The 21,331-nt window shown below is 41.1% G+C and overlaps 1 protein-coding gene and 1 pseudogene across 1 annotated transcript in view; both read left to right on the top strand.

The window, feature by feature from the left end:
- Positions 1-21,331, top strand: part of atp6v1b2 (ATPase H+ transporting V1 subunit B2) — a 222,738-nt gene that overhangs the window by 9,498 nt on the left and 191,909 nt on the right. The gene's annotated exons all lie outside the window — the stretch shown is intronic.
- Positions 11,075-14,162, top strand: LOC130087058 (uncharacterized; annotated as a pseudogene).

The following is a 21,331-nucleotide window of genomic DNA, read 5'->3' as shown; positions in this document are numbered from 1 at the left end:
AAGGATATATCTATGCTGACTTCAAAATTCAATCACATGAATTCTGACACCTGAAGACCTCACCTGATGACAGTCATGCATTTTTAAGTGCGATTTAGGGGCCCAAGTGCTTTTTACGGCCACTGTGTATCCTAAAAATGTGTATGAAACAAGCACACATATTAACACTGAGAGATCCTGGCATGAATCCTGGAAAGATTAAATTATGGTATAGGAAGGCAAGAGCCTTGCTGACTTCATCCTGGATCCAGCCCACATGGGTTTAAAATAACTGTCAGTGAATAAAAAGTAAAGAATAATGTTATTTTCAAGCCATTTCAATGTTACGGTGATAATGAATCATCAGCTATATCTCATTCAAAAGTGTTAGTATGAAAGGCATGAACGATGCTAATTCAAAGAAAATCTAGTTGCTTAGTCTTTTTAATTTGTCATGTACAGATGCCAGCTATGTAGTGTAATGAACAGCGAGAAATAATTCAATCAGCAACCACTCAAATTAGCAGTCAGACAGCTCAGCTGCTGCTGTCACTCGTCTCCAACTTTGGAATGGATAAGAAAACTAGGAACACTTTATTAAGAAAGTTTGGTCAAACTTTTTTCTTAACCTTGAGCATGCTATTTTTTTTCTAGCACTGATCTTTTGTATGCACAACTTGAAATGGATGGGTTGTATAGGCCCTTTTCACAGTGACGTCAGATAACTTGCGCTTTTCCGCAAAGCAGGGTAAACCTCCGTTTTGACTTGCGCGCGCTGGTTAAAGTTACTTCAGGAAAACACACAAGGTGATCACCGACAACACGAAAGGTAAAATTAAAATAATAATAATGTTTACGTATGTGGCGTTATGTGTTCTTATATTTAGATTATTTTGATGACGTTAATAATCATGTCCAGTAACTTATTGCATTCTTAATGCGTGTGCCACCAAGATAACTGTTAAATCGCGGTCAGCACGTGTTTTGCCACAAGTTTACTAACAAGTGCTAAATTTTTATTATAATTTTTTTTTTTTTTATTCTTTATTCCTGTGTCCATTTTTCAACAGTTTCCCATCCAATAAGCGTGGCACAGTCATCTTGTATATGCTATTGTAGTGTTCCTTTGTTGTTCAAGCAACAAACATACATTTCCTTATTTAAGTTTCCACGATTTTCCAGTGGACGCTGAAATACGTGCACGTTGGGTTAGGGCACCCCTTGATAGGCAGGGATCACTGGTGATCCCGGATTAGTGTTGTTCAAAATTCATTACTTGTCAAAACATCACACTCTTACTTGATCTGGACAAACTCAGCATCATAAGAAAGGTTGAAGTCTACAGCTTCGATGTTTGACCACTGTTTATGATTTAACTGGTTTGCAGTGATATTAATTTCTTAATTTATGCCAGGAGTGCAAAATAATTAATCTGTAATGTTCGTTATTTTGAATAGAAATCATCACTCATAAAACATTAATTCTCGTGTTCTCCGGTTTATTTGTGTTCAAATACATACAATATACAGCATCCGCCAGGGCTATTAGTCCAATGGTGCGCATATTTGGAGAAATGATTAATAATTATCACATGCTAGTAAAATATTTCTTCATAAAGAATAACATTTCTATTCATTTACCACTGAAATGTGCGATCTAAAGAGCTCAGACAGCGGACGGAGCGAGATGTGTGTCTTCTCTTCCTGAATCGCGTCACATTTGACCTCAAAGCTATATCATTCGCTGTACAGCTGTCAATCATCTCACGTGGTCCAGCGTGACCTCTTCTGCATGACGCGTCATGTGTACACTTCCTCATACTGGACATCCGTGATAACAAAGCGAAACTGACATCTCTTCACCCGAAACAAGGAACTAATAAATGCACGATTGAAATATTATGTGTTTTGTGTTTGATTTTCGTGCGATTTGGGGTTTTCATATCAATACAGAATGTTTACAGAATGCATATGCTAGGAAAGGCTAGCCCATAGCTTCATCTGAAATGCTAAATATAACATATTTCAAAATCTTTTCATGACTTGAAACCATTTTAATCCGCGACCGGCATATGATACAAATACTCGATGTTGTTTTAAAGTGAACTTTGAATAAAAGTGTAATATTAATACATTAAATTGTGTCATGTAGCTCGAGGCTACTTGTGCTAATGCACCTGCTTGCAGAAGCTATTCCATTTCATACAATCATTTAAAAAAAAAAATAATTCGCATTTAAAGTTCCAAGAATTGTTTGTTTTCTAACAAGACTTAATATAATAGATGGATTGATCATGTAGGGTGGGATCAGAGAGGTTTAGATGGCCAATACAGGCTATAATGGCTGAATTCAAACAAAAGAATAAGGATAAAAGAATAATGAAGATTAAGTCTCATACCGGCATAGGTGTGAAAGGTTGGTCGATTAAATGAAAAGAACATGAATGGGCCAGTTCTCCTCGCCAGACATTAGTCAGAGACTGTAAATGGGTGTTTACAGGGCAATAAAATATTTGCATATGTTGAAAAAATGCATAATTTTAGAAATATCATCCTCAGATTTTAAATGAAGCATGACCACAATTGTGGCTACACTTTAGTTGTGGTTTCAAGTTGCTATCCTAAATTCACATAATATTTGTATACATTTAATAAATATGTTCTTAATATTTGTTGTTTTTGTTTTTATGTTTGAGCTTATATATCTCAATATTAATAACAGTCTGATTAATTTTGAGTCTTGAAATGTAAACTCTCAAGGGTTGGCTTTCTAAATATATGTTGGTTATGTGTCTATTCAGAATGACTTAAGAGCAGCAACCTTTTTATTTTGGGTATGTCATGAATGCTTCACTTGCCAAAATTGGGGCCGACTAGTAAGGGGTTAGGGCGATCAAAAGAGAAGAGGGCCCGAGTTTTAAAATCCTCCGTGGGAGCACTTACGTTTGTAGTCAGCACTTTACCCCAGAGGATACATGTACATCAACCAGTGGACGAACCAGGATTAAGAAAGGAACAACGCCATCTAGATTCCCCTGGAATGACTGGGGTAAAGGTAGGACACTATTAAGCCTGGTAGCACATTAAAATAACAATAAATCATAATTTATTACATTATTTACAGTTTACATATAATTGTGCTTGTATGAAATAAACGAAGAAAATATGTCATTATAAATTTTATACAGCTTAGTAGCCCATATAAATAATAAAGTATAATAAATCATACTGTTGCCATTAAAATTGCCATTTGTTATTATTGCATGTGTGGTAGTATTATACATATTGTTTGAGTCCTGAGAAATGATTACTAAATATTCATAATGAAATGTATGTGTATCTATTTCACATCTCTAGGAAGAGCCTCATGAGCTCGACAGCCAGTTTACCAGAGAGCAAGGAAGCATTTTAGGGCTGCAGTCCTAGATGAATCTCAGGAGATGCCTGTCAAAATGAATTTGCACCTTAACCATTAAAAGAAAGAGAATATTTTTAAAACTTGTCATTGTTTTATATACATATTTGATAATAGCATTTATGTGAGATGAAGGAAACTAATAAAAAAACTTCCATAGCAGCTCAAAGCTACAAAACAAGGTTGGAAGCAGTTGCTTGCAACTGTAAGACTGGAAAAACTGGTTGAAGAGCGACCACTGCTTGATAAGACAAAGGATATTTTCATATAATGCAACACTGACTTAATTTGTAAATTGAAAAAGTATTTACAACAGGAATTACATTCATCAGATGTACATAGAACTATTTACATTTGAAAATTCTGCCTCAAAGTAATACATCCATGTAGCACTAGATGTTGTGATAAAAATAAGTGGCATTGTTGCTTGTAGTTAGGCTCAAGTTGTATTTTGAAATTTAAAATTGTGACCTTCAATGGGCAACTGAGGAAATCCAGGGGCACCAGGGTGTTTATTAATGTCTACTTATCTCAGGCACTGGTAAGAGAGCAAAGACCCAAATTTAGAGACTACAAAATTAAGGGCCTCAAGCCCGTGGATCAATTTGCAAATGCCTGGTTGTGGGCGTTTGTCTTGCAGTTTCTCAACACTGGCAAGGATGTGAGGATCTGGAAGAGGACCTGACAAAAAAGTGAGATGTCAAGTTCAATTTACATATCATTGTCACCTGACCTTTCATATTTTAGCAGACATCAACACATTTCACCTCTATTAATACACAAGAAAATATTTTGAGCTACCCCAAACCCTATATATATTCATAATACAGAAGATATCAACTAGAAGTTTAAAGGGAAAATATACTGTCACCTCATCGACAACTACATTCGAAACTATTCCAATGCAGTTTTGATGAAAGGATACAACATTAACCATGAATGCATTACTGACTTTTATCTAACAATACACAATCTGTAGCTAACATCAGTAATAAACATGATTGCAACAAGAGTTTACAGGTCTGTATTATAGTAAATTAATCAAGAATATGAACTTTATGGACTTTCACTGTAGGAGAGAAAGCTAACAACTACCGTTATCCTAACTCCTCCGCTAACGTAACGTTAATTACAATACAAAATGCTTACCTTCATACGCAAACAGGTAACGTTACTGCTCAATGAAGAATTTGTATCCTTTGTCAAGTTTGGAACGTGTTGTAAGTGGAAATGTGTCTGCAAGTCACTGTACATCATCTAAATGTATTTTTTGGCAGGTGTTGAAGGGACTGGGTAAAATCAATGGCGTCAAATACTCTTTGATAGCGTTCCACTATGCTGGCGGAAGTAAACATACACTGCTTTGAGTCAGAACGGAAGTTGTGTGACGTCATGTGAAAAGGGCCTATTGTATGCACTGAGTTGCATATTGCAAAATATGGTGGTCTAAATGATTATTCGACAACTGGGGTTTTCAAAATATGGTGATCTATAATATTCCCAAATATGACAAGATCAATATATAGAGAGCTCTATATTCTCACTTATAGAAACCCATGTATAATGTTTGATTTATTAAAATATATTTTTATGAATAATATTATAAAGATAGCATGTTGTTTCCAAAATAAATAATTGGCTTCAAAGTGACTTAATTGGCATTAAAATATTACCATGAAAATATAAAATGAATTTATAGATATATGAATATTGTCACACCATGTTTAAGGAAGGAAGATGATGAGAAAGATTGATTTGAAACCAAAGTCTCTAATAAAAATCCACCGGAAAATTCAACAGAAAGTAGCAAGCTAGAGGGAGGGAGGGAGCGAGCTTTGGAGGAGGGCGTGGAGTTGGCGAAGGGCTGGTAAGAGGAGCAGGCAAAAGGATGGTGAGAGCAGGCAGCAGAAACCAGGAAGGAGCAGATGGTGTGAGCATTCATGGTGATGACAGGAGTGGCCAGATGTTGCAGACCCAGAGCACAGCAAGGACGACAGACCACGGCGGAGTTAGAGGTAGGAGCCATGATGTTGACTTGGCTGACGACATCCGGGGGACGACCGACGGAGGTGAAGCGCAGACAAAAGGCAGAGGGAGTGATGGGACGCCGATGACCTGGGCGGCCGCGACAGAGCCGCAGTGACGACCCCGCCGAGATGGAAGTGGGGATCCGGGTGGCTGAGGTTAATCTGGAGTGACCACGGGCGGAGGTGGAGCCTGAAGGAGGGCGGAGCTGGCCGAAGCCGAAAGGGTGGAGAGTCGTGGAGCAGCAAATGGCCCGCAAGTCCGCAGCGGAGGTGTGGCGAGGTCTGACCCAGGAGGAGCCGACGCTCTGAGAAACCCCAGCGAGGCCGAATGGCCGATGGTCCACGCTAGAGTCGAGGGAGGAAGGATCACAGGCGCAGGAGCCAGGGTGACGGGGCGAGGAGGGACTTTTGCCATCTGAGGCTGGAGGGGGAGCCACGGGATCATCACGCCCAGGAGGAATTGGCTCCCAGCAGGGCCACTATGTAACTACGCCACTGAGAGGAGGTAGAGGTGACACAGAGGTACCGATGGGAGATGACGACTGAGTGGCAGGATTGGCTGAGGACTGTTAGTCTGAAGAGGTTGTGGGAGAGGGAGGCTGGGCGGTGTCAACGGGACCTAAGACAACGATACAGATTTTGGCAAGATCAAGGGACACAAGGAATTCATCTCTCCACACACACATAATCTGTCCAGTATGTCCAGCTGGTACTCATTCTCAGAAGGCTCACTTCCATACCCTCAAACTCCACGAGGACTCCCACGGCGATGCCGGCTCACACCCCTGGTCAGACTCACTGAGGTGCTTCTGCTCTGGGGCAATGGTGAGTGCTGTCCTCCCTTCCTCGGCATAGGTTCACTCGGGCTCTGGCATAATATCCGTCCATCAGGGTGGTGGCGGGCTGGGCTCTGGGTCTGGCTGCGAGACATCTGTAAGGTGGGGCTGGACTAGGGTGATCATCTTTCGCTTCGCCCACTGTGAGTTTGGATCCATCCACCCACAATGCAAAGTTGATATTGTCCTCTAGGGTCCAACAGGGATCACCGTGGGACATGACAAAGCGGGTTTCATCGTCCAGCCCACACCTAAATCCCTCCATGAGGCAGGCTGCTCGATGGCAGGGAAGATTGATTTCAAAACAAGTAAAAAAAAGTCTTTGATATAAATCCACAGGAAAATCCAACAGAAAGTAGCAAGCTAGCAAACGCAACATAACTTTAACGAGACCCAACAACTGAATACTGAGAACACAGGAACTTAAGTAGTAAGACTTTATATTTGCATTTTGCTTTTTACATTATTTCTTTTTTTTAGTTTTATATAGAATATCAGAAACCCATGGAGGACGAAACCTGCAAAAACAATAAACAAAAATACGTATGCATATAAATAAATACATACATAAATCCACATATTCCTACACAAATACATAAATGCGCAAGGAGATAGACAAAGAATTAAATACATACACATACATTATACATACATACATACATACATAAATACATACATTCGTAGATAGACAGACATACAGACCCATCAATGAAAAAATAATACAATATAAAACATAAATATACGGTTGGGGAAATGCATTATTATTATTTTTTAATTAGATGGAAAATTTAAAGTTATTTTTTCCTTCTATATTTCTGTTTTATGGTTTATTTCAGCGTGTAGTTGTGTACTTTCTTTTCTTCGCGTAACATGCAAAAGTGTAATTTTCATTTCCAGCAAGAGTACATTTAATTAGATATTGCATTATTTTTCAGCAATATCTACTTTGTGTCCCAGAACTCCCTATAAGTGTTAGCAAACATGAGAGCTTCATGAAAGCACTCCTGAATATATATATAGGCCTGTGTCCAGAGCTCTTAAACTGATTTGTTCGCTTTCTGCTACAAATGCTGTGCTGATTCCAGTGAGAGCAAAAAGTACAACTGAATAATTATATAGAACAATTCAGCCATACATTTCTGAAAGGGCTGGAATGAATATTCAAGGATTGATGCAGAGGTCACCCTATGGTGTGCTGTTCTGCATATAAAGCTGTATTGATCTAATGATCTCAGTGATCTAATAATCTAATATTCAATATGATGCTATTTCCAATGCGGATTGAATCATGAATGTTAATGTACTATGTTGAGTTGTGTTACTAAATTGGTTTTGCTGTGATGGACAACGTGAACGGTTACATTCTAGAAGGGAACCCAGCTACTATACCAATGCGTATATTAAGGTAGAATGATATCATAGAGACATGGTGGACACGTGAGTACCCTAGCAACCACTATGGAAACGTCCTAACAACCACTCCACACCTAATTATTTGTCGTGTTGTCCTTCAGAACCCTTTAAACAATATTTCTGAAGTGCTGGTGTGCTTTTTTCCTAAAATGACAATTTAAAAACCATCTATCCTTAAGCTCTTGTACAATCCTATTGCATATTATGGTAATGATCATAAATCTGTAGTGAATCCTGTGGGTGTATGCTAAAACTTTCACAGCAGCAGCCTTCTGGCGGTTTCATCATCATGTCAATATGTGTGCACTATGTTTTAGCGATCTTCTCATAAAACATTCCCACTATACACTGAAAGATTAATATCTGTGGGTGTATCTAATAAAGGTCGGTTGTAGGTTTGGTTTTCAAATTGAGACAATTTCTGTGCTCTTCAGTGACAATTCTAGTTAGTTATGCTGTTGGGCTGTAGGCACTCATTGAGGGACAACTGATGGGTAATTTATTAAAAAAAAATTGTTACTGATATAAATGAAACATTTGTGTGTGTGTATAAAAAAGTTATTTTAGACTGTAATAATTCACAATATTTCTGCTTTTACTGAATTTTTGATCAAATAAACGCTGCTTTGGTGAGCATAAGAGACTTCTTTCAAAAACGTACAACATCGTACAGACCCCAAACTTTTAAAGGGTATTGCATATACAATTTTTATGATATATTTTAATATTACTATTACTCAATCAGAATCAGTATGTTTTGGATGAAGGGAGAGGTTTAAAATATCCATTACCTGAGGGTTATGAGGCCGACACAATAATGTGCTATTTATTATTTATTTATTATACTTTCATCTATACTATCACAAAAGAAGCAATGTAAAGATAAACTCACATTACATTCCACAGAACAATTATGATCTGTCATAGCAAAAAACAGCACATGATTAATTAAGTAATGCAGCCATACAACACTAATGAAATTTTCTTACTGAATTAATTAGAATTAAATGCTTTAATCCAATGTGACTTACAAATGAGTAATATATATATATATATATATATATATATATATATATACAAATATTTAATACACATTTAAATAACATTAAAATTATGTTACCTGTACAGTCATTGCGTCTTTGCACAAATTGTCAAATAGATAATCTTTGTTCTACAAGGGAATATCCATGATTCATTGCTCTTATGTAAACCTAGTTGCTGCAGCTTGTAATGTGAGCAATTTTTTATCGTAAACAATACAATGATGCTTTTTTTTTTTTACCCCTTTGGGATACAGTAACGAATGAAGCAAGCTTATAAAGTTTTTTTTTATATATATAATAATGATCCAAGTGCAACAAACAGTAGAAGCATGTGCTGAATGTTCATCTCATGCCTATAATGTATTCTCAGGGCTTCTAGATTCCCATTGGATCTCCATTCACCTATAAGGGCACTGGGGACAAAAACCGTCTCGAAACAGCAGCTATGCCATTTATTAGCCATTATTTTTGGACTTACTGCCTGTGAATGTGAGGAGCACTGTACATGGAAATATCGAATGGCCTGTGGAGGCCCTCTTCAGTGTTTGCAAGATTGTGCACAAAGTGGCTCTCAAACGAAGAGGTCGGGATCTCTGAGAAAGATGCTTCTGGGGGAGTCTCTGATGGCAAATACTGTCTGTTCCATAGTCATTAAAGTATAAAAGAGCGCTGCTATGGGTAATGTTAAGCACAGAACAAGGCCCGCAGGAGAATAGTCTCACATTCTGGTTTGCTTCCACGCTGTCAAGACACCCTCTGATAACCTCCAGCATGTTATCTATAAACAGTGTTTATCCAAGTGTCAGCAAGGCAAGGAATCAAGAAGCAGCCATCATTTTCCCTGTCACCCATTATCTGGCTGCCAGGCATTGTCAAAAGCTGAGGAATCAATTAGTGTGGAGCATCTTGACAGCAGACTCCACTGGCCCTCATGATCGCCCTGCTGATGGAAGGAGACAAAGTGTAAGTAATGAAGACAGCCACCCACGACCCATCCCTGCCTGAAAATATCTCTGTTTGCGGTCCGCCGCATGGATCACGGACTGGATTTGGAATGGAAATCAGCTAAGCAACAAATTTTATTTAATTTTAATTCAATTCTACTGTTCCTGTTTTTTAACGAGCTGCATAATGTCTTTTAGTTTTGTTAGCTGTATTTTGTGTACCTTTGTTGGGTTAGTTTAATATCAGCCTAATATAATTTAATAAAATCTATATCATTTAATATAAGTGTAATAATCCCTAATTGAGAATACAGCACTGATCATGTTAAAATATTTTTTTTAAATATGCACCACCATTCGAGTTTTTGAAGTCAAGATTTAGTTTTTTATTAATGAAGGACGCATTTTTTTTTTTTTTTCAAGAAGCTGTTTTACTCAGATATACATCACAAAGGAAGAAAAAACTATTACTACCTCTGTTTCATGGCAACTTTCATTCCATCTATCAGATTAAACTGCATCGTAAATAGATACTGAAGATGGTTGGATGGACTGGCATTTTGAGAAAAAAAAAATACAAAGACAAAACTTTCATTATTTTATTTGAAACAATGTGCCCTGATGAATTATGCAGAATAAGACCAGAAATGTGCATTAAGGAAGTAAACCGGGTCAAGTTCTATGCTATGTTGACAATCAGAGAAGCTGCTTGAATCTCATGGGCAGTGCAGGTACTGTTTGGAAGACACATGACGAGCGGCTCCTTAGAGTTTATGTCTTTATTACACATGCTGCCTGGTTAGATCCATATTTATAATTAAGTCCTTTTACCAGATAAAGGGTCGAGCCACAGTGCTGTTGTTCTTTGTGCTTCTGCTGCAATTTTAGAGAGTAGAGATGGCTATGAAGTCACGTGTGTACAGTATATCACAGCGGCCGATCCCTGGGGTATTAATGTAATAGCGGAGAGTGCAGACAGTGTGTGTTACACTTTGTGAAGACATAATCTTAGCATGATGTGCTTTTTTAAATTCCTCCTCCAGCTCCATGCCTACCTTTGCTGTTGCCTTTTAACAAGCTGTATTTTTCAAACTCAAGGACAAGCGATATACAGTAGGCCTACGTTATGTTGGTGCCACAGAACAAAAACGGCTAATAAGGATTATTGTACTTTTAATTCCTTTCACTGACAGAATATACCAGTTATAACATTCCTTTATTTTTGATTGTGATAAATTTGTGTAACCTGTCAGAGCAAAAATTGCCTTGCAGGACTGAGAGGATTTTCTAAACACACGCTAACCTTTCCAACAGTTGTGTTACATGTACATGTGGATGACCTTGAGTTTGTCTCAACCATTGATTACTGTGTAATTACAAGAATCATATAATAGCAATAATAATAATCACCGGAGTCACCCCACAGTGTCCAGAACCTCCATGCTCGACATGCTACACCAAGCAAACCATCAGAACACCGCCGGGTTTTATGGCCTGCTGCAAACAAGGAGGCCGAGTGGCGGCAGTTTGACGAGGATGTTAAGGCTACTCTAGATGCATCATGCAGAGGAGAAGTTGATCAGCGACTGCAGTGGATGAGCATTCTAATCATCAGCATCGGTGCAAAGAGATTCGGCATCAAAGTACCGAAGGCTCAGAACACCGCTAGGCCAAACCGGCGTGAGACCAAGATCTCCCAGCTTAGGAAAGAGCTGAAGGCACTAAACCGTCAGTATAAGAGGGCGAGCGAGGAGGGAAAGCCAGCCCTGACAGAGCTCCGGGACATCCCTGAGGCAGAAACGTATCTCTCTACGGCGGGCTGAGAGGCACAGGAGAAGAGGCAGAGAGAGAGCTCGCAAGCGAATGGCCTTAGTTGCAAATCCCTTTAGCTTTACTAAGCAGCTGCTGGGGCAGAAGCGGAGTGGGACCCTGTGATGCCCAAAGGAGGAGATCAATCAGATCAATCAGTGACAAATACAGCGATAGCAGGAGAGAGCAGAATCTGCCCACCTGCAGAGAGCTACCCACACCACCAGAACCCTCTTTCCAGTTTAACATCAAGGAGCCCACCTTGGCAGAGGTCAGGAACATCGTATGAGCTGCACGTACTAGCGCAGCTCCAGGCCCAAGTGGAGTGCCATACAAAGTCTATAAATATTGTCCGAGACTCCTGGAGAGGCTGTGGAGACTCATTAGGGTAGTGTGGCGGAGGGGAAAGGTGGCCCAGCAATGGCGTCACGCAGAGGGTGTTTGGATACCAAAGGAGGAGAACGTGAGTGACATCACGCAGTTCCGCACCATCTCTCTGCTCAGTGTGGAAGGCAAAATCTTTTTCAAGATTCTGGCCAACAGGTTGTCTGAGTATCTCCTGAGGAATTCCTACATTGACACCTCGGTGCAGAAGGGTGGAGTCCCAGGCATACCGGCCTGTCTGGAACACACAGGAGTGATCACCCAGTTGATCCGGGAGGCGAGAGAAAATCGAGGAGACCTGGCAGTCCTCTGGCTTGACTTGGCCGACGCCTACGGATCAATTCCACACAAGCTGGTCACAACAGCTCTGACGATACACTACATTCCTGAGAAGATCACTGAACTCATAAGGGACTACTACAGAGATTTACCCCTGGAACAGTAACATTTGCGTGGCACCGCCTTGAGAAGGGCATTATCACAGGCTGCACCATATCGGTGGTATTGTTTGCCCTAGCGATGAGCATGCTGGTCAAGGCTGCTGAGGTGGAATGTAGGGGCCCCCTGTCCAGATCCGGCATTCGCCAACCGCCAATTCGAGCCTACATGGACGATCTGACTGTCACATCAACATCAGTGACGGTGCAGGTGGCTCCTCCGCGGTTTTGGAAAGGATCACAGCATGGGCAAGAATGATGTTCAGATCCTTGGTCCTGAAAAAGGGGAGAGTGGAGGACAAAAACCGTTTTTATGTGGATGAAATCACTATTCCAACAGTGTCAAAGAAGCCCGTGAAGAGCCTAGGAAAGATCTTCGACAGCACCCTGAAGGACAAGGCAGCGGTGGAAGCAGCCCACATGGAGCTGAAGACGTGGCTATCAATGGTGGACAAGTCCGGTCTTCTGGGGAAGTTCAAGGCATGGATATATCAGCATGGTATCCTGCCAAGACTCCTGTGGCCACTACTGATTTACGAAGTCCCAGTATCCCTTGTGGAGGGCTTTGAACATAATATCAGCCAATACCTGCAGAGATGGCTGGGTCTGCTGAAGAGCCTGAGCAGCATTGCTCTGTATGGGCACAACAACAAGTTGCAGCTTCCATTTACTGACCTGACAGAGGAGTTCAAAGTCACCAGAGCCAGGGAGGTGTTGCTTTACAGAGACTCAGCTGACACCAGATTCTCTTCAGCAGGAATCACGGTCAGAACTGGGAGGAAATGGCGCGCGCAAGATTCAGTCGACCAAGCAGAAGCAAGACTGAGGCATAGGGTCTTAGTTGGCTCTGTGGCAGTGGGAAGAGCTGGTCTAGGTAGCCACACAAAACCACGCTACGACAAAGCCCAAGGACGAGAGAGACGCCAGATGGTGCAGGGAGAGATTTGTGCTGAGGTGGAGGAGGAACGTTTAAGTAGGACCGTGGCAATGCGCCAACAAGGAGCCTGGGCCAATTGGAATCATGCAGTTGCCCGGAAGGTCACCTGGACAGAACTATGGAAGTGTGAACCCGCAAGACTTAAGTTCTTGATCCAGTTGGTGTATGATGTCCTCCCAAGTCCATCTAACCTTCATATCTGGGGCCTAGCAGAAACACCAACATGCCCTCTGTGCCCGGCTCGTGGTTCCCTGGAGCACGTCCTAAGTTGCTGCCCTAAAGCACTAGGAGAGGGGAGGTACACTTGGCGCCATAACCAGGTGCTGAAGGTAGTAGTGGACACCATCTGCACCGCAATCCGGGAGTCTAAACATCAAGTCCCAGTGAGGCACAACATCTCCTTTGTTAGGGCAGGGGAGAAACCTCAGGGAGAACGTAAGGCCTCAACAGGACTGCTAGCCATTGCATGTGACTAGCAGTTGCAGGCGGACCTTGGGAGGCAGTTAAAGTACCCAGAGCACAAAGCAAGGACGTCACTGAGGCCAGATCTGGTCTTAACATCTGACTCAACAAAGCAAGTTGTGCTAGTGGAGCTTACTGTCCCCTGGGAGGACAGGATGGAGGAGGCTTTCGAAAGGAAGAAGGCCAAATATCTTGAGCTGGTTGAGGCATGCAGAGGGAGAGGATGGAGGGCCCACTGTGAGCCAATAGAAGTGGGCTGCAGTGGCTTTCTAAGTCAATCTGTGCATTTGGGAATTCGGGCTCCTTGGCATCAGAGGGTTGCGTGAAAGAAGAGCCACTAAAAACATCAGTGAGGCCGCCGAAAAAGCCTCAAGGTGGTTATGGATCAAAAGGGGAGAAGTATGGAGTAGCGTGCTACTTGGACACAAACCGGGGACTGATCAACCCCGGTTGGGTCGCCCAGGTGAGGGTGTCTGAAGATCAAAGACCCGAAACCCCCTGTGACCCTGGGTCCTTCACTGAAGATGTGTCCAAGCTGCACCTTTAAGGTGTTTCAAAATCTATAATAATGTATTTTACAATACTCGTCTAGTTTTTGTTATATAGTTTGAAACTGTGATTAAGGGGAAGATCTTATCTAATAAATTATATATAGCCTACAATTGAACTTTTTATTTTTAAAGAAATTAATTCTTCTATTCAGCAAAAGTAACTTGATCAAAAGAAAAGACATAATATTACAAAAGATGCAAACTTTCTATTCATCAAATATTATTTCATAACTTTTCCATACTTTTTTAAAAATAAAATAAATGCAGCCTTGGTAAGCATAAAAGACTTCTTTCAAATACATAATGAAATCTTGCCGACCCTGAACTTATAAACAATGTATACAGTAACTACCAAATTATATATAATTTTTTTATTATTATTATAATTATTATTGATCTCAAATAGCATGCCATCATCAAGTGAACAGATCGATTCATATTAGATTTAATTTAATGTTGATGTAGGTTACAATGTCAATGTGATGATTCTTGCTCTGACAATGTAGGTGTCGTGGTGATTCATAAACTACAATGCGAGGTGAAACAAAAGAGAAGTGATGGTATTGGTGCTGCTATGTGGAATTATGCAATGGACGCAAAGGTTTGTGGGGCCATGGCAACAATACTCCTGCCTTTTATGATGTTTCCTCGATGGACTACCACGAGTGAAAAAAGATAAATGCTGGCAAATGATAGCGGAGGCTCTTCAGCAACCCGGTGAGTACTGGAATTGGCATTAAGCTTGCACGGCGCTTCGGTAGTTTGTTTACAATCTTGTTTTTCGGAAGTCAGTTGCTTGTTCCGCCTTCTCGATGACATCACGCACATCGTTAAAGATGGAAAGTAATGACTGCCATGTTTCTTGTCCACGACATGACTAGAATTTAGAAGTCAAAATCGCATAATCATACAGTGACTATCGTAACAGACAAAAATATTGTGTTGTCTGAACCCAGCATTAATGACACGTCTGCTCTCCATCTGCCCATCTTTTACTACATTTCCCAGCATCCCTCCTGTCCCTCACCTGCACTCACTCAGCCATCACCTGCACCCATTCCTCATCAGCATGCCAATCAAGAACAGTACTAGCACATTGTCTGGTCTCCAAATTGGATTACAGACTCCTTATGAGTTATACTCAACTGAGAAGTCTCCAGCGATCTCCTGTCCTGTGAATCTTCTGTCCTGTGAATCTATTTACTTACCTGGCTACCTACCACTGTCATTGAAGAGGTTTGAGCTCTCCTGCTCATGCTCTAGTCACAGTTAAGATCTCTGAAACCTGGTAAAGAAACAAAGACTTTGTTATTCAATATTTATCTGCTAAAGTAATCACTTCTCCATTATTCACCTGCTTGCATTGTTTATCATCTGTTTTAATAAATACCTGTTTGGGTTGAACTAACTCTGTCTCCGATTCTGGTATCCCTGACAGAAGTCCAGACCTACAACATCATGAACCCAACAGCTTATTCACCCGTCCACTCCGCTGACTTGCTCCTCTCCCTCTCACAGGATAGCTGCCCTCTAGAACACTATGTGGAGGAGTTCCTCAAGCTTTACCACCTGGAGTCCTGGAGGGACGACACCCTGAGGACAGTCTTCTGGAGTGGTTTGGATACTCATCTCTTCCAACAGTTACCAGCGAGAACTACCACATGTAACCTGGAATGGTATCTAGAATATGTACTGTAGATGAGTGGCTTCTCCCTCGTAATAGCAGAAGAGGATGGAGACACCATCGCCCCTCAGTCGCAGTCTCTCCAGCCCACTCCAGTCCTCCTGGTGCCATCTGTCTTCATCTCAGAGACACCACCCGCCTCAGATCTCCTCCCTCGTCTTTCTCCACCCCTCCTCAAACCCGCCACCATGCTAGAGCCAGTGACTTACAGACTTCGAGCCCAGACAGCCCCTTACCCAACCCACCAGGGACATAGAACCAGAGCCCAAAGCAGACCCAGAACCTGAGCCAGAGCCTGCCAAGGACCTTCCGCGAATGTAAGGTTACCCGGAGCCAGAGCCTGCAGCCCTACTCATCCCAGTGTCTGTCATTGTGTCTGACCAGGTGCGAGAGCCGTCCCAGTGGGGATTTTAGAGGAATTTGACTGTATGGAGTTGGGTTCCATCCATATCCACATCCCTGGTGTGCAGTTGATGCCTATGAGCCCAATCAATATAATGGGCTCCCTAGTTCCCTCCTATTCCCAAACTGGTGCTGCGTCCCAATTCGCATACTATCCGTCCTAAATAGTATTCGAAAATAGAATTAGTACGTCCCAAATCGTAGTATGTTGAAATGAGTGTTCCAAACATACCCGGATGGTCTACTATTTCCGGTCAGAATCCGAAGTGCAGATCGATGCACACTCTAACGGCTAATATTGCCCACAACCCATCGCGCGTTGGACGAGCATTCGGTTAGAACTACAAACACGAGTGAAAAGTGTTCAAAAACTACAGACATGGAGGACGTGCGAGTCTGACGGTTATGTAGAGAGGTTTAAAGGGTATTGAGTGATTAATTATCAGTATCTAACCTGACGAAAATGTATTTATTCAATGTTGTCCACATTATATTGCATCTTCAGCAGCAGCATTGTGAACTTTTGCAAAGATACGTTTAGCCATTAACTTTTAAATGCATTTTTATATTCAAATTGCAAACACATGAGGAGAGTCTCGCCATGAAAGACCCATGACTGGCAGATGAACGTGCTACAACATTTCTCTCCGAAACCGTAAGAAATTAACTTCGATTGAATGGAGGATTTTAACTGTGACGAGATGATTGACAGGGCAGTTTATGGTGACAGGATGCACGCGACATATCTGTCCGTTAAAGATGACGAAGTAGTATGTCCCAAAGCTTGCCTACTCTTTTGCTACACACTCAAAAGTATGTACTTTTTCTTCACAAAAAGAGTAGATACTTTTAGGGCATAGTAAAAGTAGGCGAATTGGGACGCAGCATGAGTCTCCTGTGTCTCCGCTGGTCCCGCCCATCTTCATCACCCACACCTGTTTCTCATCAGCACCACAATCAAGATAGGTTCTAGAGCACACACATCTTAGGTCCTGTTTACACGAGAATGCTCGCGGGTGAAAACGTAAAAATATTTTATCAGATGTGCCTTTCGTTTACACTGTGACGACGATTTGGGGGCTTAAAAACGCAAACAAGTGAAACCACCCTCCAGAGTGGAAATCTTAAAAACGCTCCACCGTCGCGTTCCCGTCTAAACGGTAAAAACGCAAAAGTCTGCTAGACAGTGAAGGCACAGATCTGGTTGTACGCAGGCACGCGGACTTGGTGTTGTTGTGTGGCAGTGCTTCACATTGCCACCTAGCCGCCTGGAGTGCATACTACATCGAATTTCACACACTTTTGCGTCACCATATGCACCCAGATTTCCCACCCATATCCCTCGTCTAAACGCAGAATAAAAAGTGATAACGCAACGCCACTTTTGTGTTTTTTCTTCAGATCATTTCCGTGTAAACATAGCCTCAGTTACTCATTGTCTGGTCTCTAACATGGATTACCAACTCCTTACATGCTATCTTCACCTGAGAAGACTCCAGTGATCTCCAAGTATCTTCACCTGATAAGACTCCAGTGATCTTCTAGTAAGACTCCTGATATCTACATGTGATACTGCAGTTATGTCAGTCCTGTCCTCTGAATCCCACTTACCTGTTTACTCACCTGGCTACTTACCACTGTCATCAAAGAGGTGTGTGCTCTCCCGCTCCATCATGCTCCAGTCAGAGTAAAGATATTTGAAACCTGGTAAAGACACAAAGACTCTGTTATCCTATTTTCATCTGCTCAAATCATCAAATTTGAGCAGATGCAAATTACTCATTACTCACCTGCTTGCATTTATCATGTTTCAGTAAATACATGTTTGGGTTGAACTAATTCTGTCTCTAAAGTCTGGTATTCCCTAACAGTTAGAAATAGAGCTTGACCTATACCTGGGAGTACATGATTAAAAAATAAATACATGTATGTGTTGAAATGGAACATTATTTTAAGTTAGTAAGTAAGTACTGTTTGAAAGTAATTAAATAATTAAGCAAGCTCCACAAAACAAAGAAATGCCATAAAAACACTTGAGAGATTGTGCATGAGATATTCCCCTGTAGTTTGTTTTAAAAAAAGAATGCGGAAAAAAATGTTGCATAGGCTGTTTTACATAAAATATTTATCATTAACAAGAAGCTAAACATTTCTGTGATGCCCATGAATGTCTTCATGTTTAATAATGATTCTTTAATAATGAATGTTGTTTTAAATTATTTACTTTTTATCTTGGCAGAACACTTACAGTATGGTGTGTGCAGTGTTTGACAACTAAGTTTGCTTGTAATTGGCCAAACTAATTACAAACTGTTGACAATAAGGACTACAATTTTTTACAACTATGCCCGTTTCCAAAGGTCAGAAATCAACCAGCCTCATAACTTCCACAAAAAAACACCAATTAGCAATCCAAGCTCTCTCAATTTTCAAAAGCACATACAGAAAATTGAACGAGAAATCACGTGTTTGACACCACCACAGAACAATTGTTAAGTGGATTTCCATGTTTGTTAGAAGTCAGGTTTTCTTTTGATGTAAATGGTTCTGACTTGTGTCCTTTAGAAGGTCACATGTTGACCTCTCCTCCTTTCCATATTAATGCATTTACCTTTAATCACACAGACCCATAAGTACAGCTCACTCCAGGGAACGACCTGCAAGAAGACACCATTAGTGATTAAGCCTTTGACAGGTGACTATTAGACCTTGTACTTGTGCTGTCTCTTTGCTCTCTGCAGACTTGTTTCCGTGCTTATATCTATTCTTCTATTATTTGATTAGCATCCGAGTTATTTCGCTCAGTGTGGTGTAGTGGGTGTTATGTTTGGTTGATCAATACATAAAAGACATCGACAGTGCAATGCAATTAATGTCTTCCCTGCTTTTTCAGCAAGCTGTTGAGAGCTGTAAATATCCTCCTTTTTCCGCTGCCAAGTTTAGTTATCCGTCATCGCCTCTGATAATTTGTGTGTGAGTATAGGTGTCTGTGTTTGAATACATGTTCTTATAAACTGTATAGTGCTTTATGCAGTGTATATTGTTGGTCCTTGAATTTGATTGGCTGAGTGGCGTTCCAAGAGTGCTGATATAACAGTCTAACAGCACTTGTTTGCGATTTCCGCAGTCTGTGTATTAGTGGTGAGAATTATCATTGTTGAGAGAGTCATTGAATTATTCGCCCAATCAAGTTGTTCAAAACGTCTCAGGTTATGACTATAACCTGGGTTCCCTGAGTAAGGAACGAGATACTGCATCAGAATGTTATGAGAACACTCCCGTGTGACTGGTCTCTGAAATACGTGTGAAATCACACCAAATTATATTGGCCGACGGCAGTCATGAAATGGTGCACTGTTATGACTAAATGGCCCCTGTATTAGACGACATTAGCTTCTGATTGGCTGAAGGAAGAAGCACAGGCATGCAGGAAGTTCTACTCTACTCAGGAAACCGGGGTTATAGTCATAACCTGAGACATTCCCGGTAACACTTTATAATAACTGCACACTATTAATCATTAGTTAAGCATTAGTAAACAGTTAATTCATAATTTATAAAGCATTAATAGACATTAATAAGCAGTTTATAAATACAGCTATAAATGCTTTATTCTTGATTTATAATCATATCTATAATGTGTTTAACATTTGTATTTTTGTACTCAATCAATTTATAATTTCTATTTGGTGTAATTTCACAGTGCTTCAGAAACCTGTCACATGGTAGCATTCCCGTCAACATAATGACACAGCTTTGAGTTCCCTCAAAAGGGAAACACTGATTCATTTATCTATGCCACTGTGTTGCTCAGAGACTAACAACTTTCATTCTCTTGTGACTTAGTTGGGAACTATTTCATTGGCACATGTTAACAATGTTCTTTGCTGGCGTAATAGATATTGAAAATACTAGTACTTTAGGCATCGATACAGATTTCCCAATTCAATTTGAGTTACAATCTCTCGATTTAATTCTACACAATTCCAATTTATTTGGAACTCTCTAAAGTTGCAATCAAATGGAAGTAGCAACAGTGACCAGTTGGATGAACTGCTTAGACCAAGTCCTACAAGTTAGTCATCTCATTATTTTCTCTAAGACTGATCATAACTTTAAGCAAGTTTTTGACATTTGGGTATAAAGTGTTTTAATTAATTTTCAAATATATGGTGTAAAAACGTCTGAGTGCTGCCCTCTTCAGGTTAAACGGAAAGCTCCTGAAGTAGGGGTACTCTGTGACGGTACTCTGTCATGCCCTTGCTGCGAGCTCACCACGCCCTTGGCAGCCCCTGGTATAAAAGCATCTGGTTCCGTCAAAACTACTGTAGCGAGTCAGGAGTTGGAATTACGAGTATTGAAAACAATCAGGATAGCGTATATTAGCATAGATTTTTAGCATTAGCTTTATCTGTATTTAGTACAGTGGTTAGGATGGTACGTAGGTGTAGCGTTGCTGGTTGCAACAGCACTGCTGGAGTGCATAACTTTCCACAAGACTTGGAAATTAGGCGCCAGTGTTCTCTTACGAGAGTATCTCTCGTACTGCGTAATAGCTTACGCTAGGGGAAAAACTCTTTTCCGCGAGATATTGAAGCCAAAAATTATCCTTAATTTTTTAATAATGTAAAACGCTTTGCAGCAGCAAGCAGACATAGGCGAAACAGCTCGCGCGCCTATTGGCTGCTCTGCAGCAAATGCAGCAGCCTATCGAGAGAGACTCTGCGTGACGTAATGACCAATGGGGGCCATTCGCGCCCATATCGTCACGTCCCGCCAGAAGGGGCGTGGTCTCACCCTATAAATATGCTCGTTAGGCTGATACAAACTGATTTTTACCTCTTCAGCGAAGCACACGCATCGCTGGATCCGGAGTGAGAAGCCGCGCCGTCGAAGCAAGCCTTTCAGCGGGACGAGCTCTGGAGTCGCTGGCCTCGCCGCCTTCAACTGCCGTACCTGCTGCGCTTTCCGGCGTTCTATATCCTTTTATACTCTGTGTGTATTTACTC

This window comes from Rhinichthys klamathensis, unplaced genomic scaffold (assembly GCF_029890125.1).
Source record: "Rhinichthys klamathensis goyatoka isolate OS25496 unplaced genomic scaffold, OSU_Roscu_1.1 h1tg000104l_1, whole genome shotgun sequence".
Taxonomy (NCBI): Eukaryota; Metazoa; Chordata; class Actinopteri; order Cypriniformes; family Leuciscidae; genus Rhinichthys; species Rhinichthys klamathensis.
This window is presented reverse-complemented; position numbering and strand designations above follow the sequence as displayed.